The following is a 5,559-nucleotide window of genomic DNA, read 5'->3' on the forward strand; positions in this document are numbered from 1 at the left end:
ATATATACCTAACTTAGGATCAATACATATACTCCAACACATATAACAAATACTTAAACTCATATATACCTAACTTAGGATCAATGCATATACTCCAACACATATAACAATGACTAATGCACGTAATTAAGTACGGGGTGTTACAGAATCAAAGGGGATGACTCGACTAAAAGGTACGTCTTCTAGGAATCAAGACTTAAGTTAGGAAGTGCATTACCTAAGAAGCAAAATTCAAATTACCCAATCAAGGAAGTGCGTTTCCTTATCAATGTTGTTTGAATTATCAAAACAAGGAAGTGCGTCTCCTAGAGATCTTGAATTATGAGTTTTACCATGGTTTTGATTACCAAACCTGTGCAGCAACCTTGCCTCTTGCATTTGTTGAGGTGAGAAATTACGGCCTTTGATGTTTAGGCTATGAAATCCTTGATCTGAATGCAACATGTATTCCTATTACATACAAAGAAAACTTGTGAGTTTAAAAACATGGTGACTTGTTTGTGGCTTTGGCTTTTGAGGAAATTGCTCCTGCCCTCGTCACATTTAGCTTTACTTCCAACCATTAGCATATGTCATTGACTTGCTGTATCATTGACTCAAACTCAGCTTATTAAGAGTGACTCTGAAACAAACACAATATTTCTGCTTTGTCGTGTTTCTCGAATAAACCCTTTGAATCTTGGTATTTCCATGAGTTCCCCGACTTCTCTGTTGACAAAACTTCCTGCATGCCTTTTTTGGGCTCACAATCATGTCTCTTTCATGTGCTAGCTTTTGTCTTGCTTTGTGCAATTGAAGAAGCTGGTAGCCAGTTTTGAAATCTTTTATCACTTGTTTTGACACGGACTTGACTCAAAGACAAGAAACGAAAAAAAAAATGACAATTTTTGTGTTGATAACTGACTTAAGAATGATAAAATTAAAATAAAGAAAAGAAAGAAAAGACAATGAATGTCCCCTTTTAAAACAAAGAAACGAAAAATTCATCTAAAAATGACAGTCAACACTAATGATTATGCCATGCATTTTGGATTAAGCAGCTTGATCTTTTCATCCAAACTTTCTACCCATCGTTGTTGAGTTAATGTCCTTGAAACTGAGTTGCTTTTTTAGGTCAGTTGCATTTAAGACCCCATTCGGCTAGTGGCGCCATGAAGGATTTTCACCAACAAGCTTCTTTCATTTTCTCTCGGCTCACTATCGCCTTATGGTGCCCGTGAGGGTTTTCACCAATAAGACTCTCTCATTTTTATTTCTCTCAACTTGCCATCGCTTTATGGTGCCCATAAGGGTTTTCACCAATAAGACTTTCTCATTTTTATTTCTCTCTTGATTCCCTATGCTGAGGAAGACAAATAGTTCCCAAATGCATCATCATATCCCTTGCATGCTCCACCTTAACATCCTCAAAGATTGATCTGAAGGTTTTTCTTTGGTTGTAACTTGGCTTTTGGATAAGGTTAGAAAGAAAGGATGGCATGGGGCCCAAACGACACTTGAAGTGGGGTAGGACTTACAACTTTTGGAATAGAATCAAACAATGAGCATTAACTCATGCCCCAGTTTCTTTTGACTGGGTGACTCTAAATTGTTTATTTGGTTGGACCGAGCCCTGAGTAGGGCAGCCTACGTATCTCACCCCTGAGAAAGGAGAATCAGGTCATGCCTAGTTCTGACAGCTTGTTCTTTCACTTGATTCTATTTTTTTTCTTTTGTTGACTCTTTTGTCTTTGAGACTTTTCTAACTTTATTTTTTTGACACTTATCTTTTCTTTCTTTTTCGACATATTTTTTTGAATTTTGTTGACTCTTATCTTGATTCCAAAAGAGGGGAATGAAAGAAAATAACACTAAGGCCCCAATGGGGGTAAACAAAGGATGACACAGTGTTTGGATAGCAGAATAAAATGCCTTCATCATATCAATTCTTGAAAATGCTAGTACATAACATGCAATGCGAAAGTGTACGATCAAGATTACTTATAAAATGTTTTACAACACTAACTTGCCCCGAGCATGTGTGCCACCTCTTTTCTACACTTGTCCAGCATACAACTCCACTTTGTTGTACATTACTCATGCTGAAGGACTCATGACTTCGTGGAGCTAATTTTCTTCCTGTTCCTCTTGATAGGATCGCATAGACACTGTTTGACCTAATTAAGACATGTCTTTCAATTGATGACCAAGTTATCCTTGCGATTCTCAAAAAGTCTCAATTTTCAAAGAAGGCTTCAAGTTGATCACCAAATGCCCCAACACCCTATTTATTTTCTCAGATGCTCTTTTTTCCTAAATTTAACTCTCTGATTTAATGCTTCATGATTAAGCTGGATTTTAAGATCTGACTGAAAATTCTGCAGGCATGTCATATCACTAGAATCAACATAAAGTGACTGTGTAAAGAAAACAAACAAACAACACATATTTGAAACACAAAAGGAAAGGGACACTTCATTTAGTTAAAATAAAAGATAAAAGGGTTTGAACATAAACGACAAAGGGACAAAACAAGATAGATCTCGAACTACAACCCTGAAGTAATTTGAAAAACAGAAAAAAAAACAAAACAAACTACCAGACCACTTCCTAGTAGGGAGATAGGTGAATTCTCAATTGCTCAGCCTGACAACTTAGCCGCTGGTTTGCATATTAGCATGACTAGAGCTTCCCTCACTGTTAATGTTCTACACTATAATTGATCCATCATGAATCATATTTTCAATTTCTCTTTTCAAATCTCGACAATCTTCAATACTATGACCCTGAGCCTCAGAATGATACACATATCGTGTATTAGGATCAAAATTTCTTGAACGCCGATTAAGGGTATGCCCAAGGAGAGGAGTGATCATTCCTTCTTGTACCAATCTCTGAAATAAACTGGCATATGACTCTCCAATTGGTGTGAAACTATCTCTCGACTTCTGCCTTATTTCATTGTTTGGCTTGGATAGAAAATCTGGCTTAGAAGGGTTTTGGTATGTTTGTGGAGTTAGAGGATGACTCTGGGGCGTTAGGGTATGCCATTATGGGTAAGATGAGGTTTGAACATGTGGTTGTGCATTATACACTGGATATGGATGTGGAGGAACAGAGTACAATGGATTTTTAGAGTGATTATGTGGAGCCTGGGCATAAACTTGAGCTTGAGCCTGAGATCGACGACGACGTGGTCTTCTTGACCTTTCTTGCTATTCAGCTATAATTGCAGATGCATCTTCCTCATTATTTTCCTCCCCAACACTTCCTGAACCCTTTTGAATTACTTTAGTAGTCGCTTTCAATGTTGCAAAACTCACAATGCGACTAGTCTTAATTCCCTCTTCTATCATTTCCCCCATTTTAAGGACCTCAATGAACGGCTTGCCTAATGCAGGTAACAAGTGTTGATAATATTTTTCGTCCTGCGCTTGAATAAACAACTCCACTATTTTGCTTTCTTTCATTGGCGGTTTTACTCTAGCAGCTTGTTCGCGCCATCTGATCGCATACTCCCTGAAACTCTCAGTATTCTTCTTTGTTATACTAGTTAGGGATTTTTCGTCAGGGATCAACTCCACATTGTATTGAAATTGTTGCACAAATTTGTTAGCTAGGTCATCCCAACTAATCCATTTGTCAATGTCTTGGTCAACAAACCATTCTGAAGCTAGACCTGAAAGACTCTCACCAAAATATGCCATGAGTAATTCTTCCTTTCCTCCAGCGCCCCTTAGCTGGTTGCAATAGCGTCTCAAATGTGCTACAGGATCGTCATGTCTATCATACTTCTCAAACTTCGGCATTTTAAAACTAAAATGAAGATGTACACCAGGAAACATGCACAGATCTTCAGATGAGACACTTTTGTACCCCCCAAGTCCTTGCAAGTTTTTCATAGTCAGTTCCAAATTTCTCAATTTTCTGGCTATTTCCTCTTGTTCTTCTTTCATAACAGGCTTCTCAGTGTTAGGAGGAAATTCAGGCGGTTGAGGGCAATCATAAGGACCAGTCGACTTAAATGTAGGCTCGAGAGCATAATGCTGATCACTAAAATTATTCAATGCAGTCTCTCTTGTAGAGTAAAGAGGCACAACTTGTGGATGAACATCAAAAGTAGGAGGTGGGGGTGGCGCCGCAAAAGCATGAACAACAGCTGGAGCCGAGTATGTGGTAGTCTTGGATTGGGGAGTGAGGAAATGAACATTGAAAGTGGTTGGATATTGTTACCCTAGAGTCGATCCTGATGCATGTTGTGGCATATCAACAAAAATGGAAAATTGTGCATGTGACACGGGAGGAAAGTTAGAAAGATATTCCAGATTATCAGTGGGAACTGGAGGCGGCGGCAACCCATTAGCCCAAGCTTGATGCGTTTCTATTATTTGCCTCCTTAATTTCCGAATCTCTTTATTATCTCCTACATTTTCATTCCCCGAACTCCCTATTGATTAGTGACAACTAACTAGGTATCCTTATTGGGCATAACTTCCTTTGTGACTTGGAGCAATATGGAGGACCAGCCAAAATGCCACAAACCAACCACCTTAGACTAACTAGACAAGAGATAGCAAATGCGTTAGAGTTCAACGATTTTTCAAAAACTCTTTTTTTTTTTTGAAAAACAAAAATCACCGAACCCTAGAAGGGCGCCTACGTATCTCACCCCAGAGAGAGGAGAATCAGGTGTGCGTAGTTCGTGAAGTCTTGCCAAAATGACCGATTAAACTTTTTTTTCTTTCTTTTTTTTCTTTTTCTTGAAACTTTAAAAAGAAAAGAAAATAAAAATTTGTCAAAAGAATTGACGAATTTTTTTTTTTTTTGCATTTTTTTTAGGCTTAACATCCTTATACAAAATGAAACCTATGATTACCAAAGAAAAATCTTTTGGGTTTTTTGATTTTGAAATTCATAGGAAAATGAAACTTGAAACTATTAAAGAAAAATCTTTTTGTAGTTTTCTTTTAGAGATGTATATGAAACACCTACTCTAAGTGAAGAGTGAAGAAAATCATTTTGAATTTTTCAAATTTCTGTAGAAAATGAAATCTATGATTACCGAAAAAATATTTTTGGATTTTTGATTTTGAATTTCATGCGAAAAAATGAAAGCTGAACCAATTAAAGGGAAATATACTTTTTTATTGTTGTTTTCTTTTAAAGATGTACATGAAACACCTACTCAAAATGAAGTGTGAAGAAAATCTTGTTTTGGATATTTGAAATAAGATCAACCAAAAATAAAACCTACGACTATTAAAGATTTTTTTGTATTTTAATTTTCAAGACATGTATGAAACACCTACTCTAGATGAAAAGTGAAGAAAATCTTTTTTGGATTTTTTAAATAAGATTCCCGAACCTATAATAGGCTGCCTACGTATCTCACATCCCGAAAGAGGAGAATCAGGGGTGCGTAGTTCGTCCAGATTGGACAATTAATGATTAAATAACATGCTAGACCCTGACTTAAGGGATACGACCAAAGACAGACGATGAACCATGTTAATAAAATCTTTTGAGTTTTCATTTTGATACTTCACAGAAAAATGACATCAACAACTATAAAAGAAAAAT

The sequence above is a fragment of the Capsicum annuum genome, chromosome 8, assembly GCF_002878395.1.
Source record: "Capsicum annuum cultivar UCD-10X-F1 chromosome 8, UCD10Xv1.1, whole genome shotgun sequence".
Classification (NCBI taxonomy): domain Eukaryota; kingdom Viridiplantae; phylum Streptophyta; class Magnoliopsida; order Solanales; family Solanaceae; genus Capsicum; species Capsicum annuum.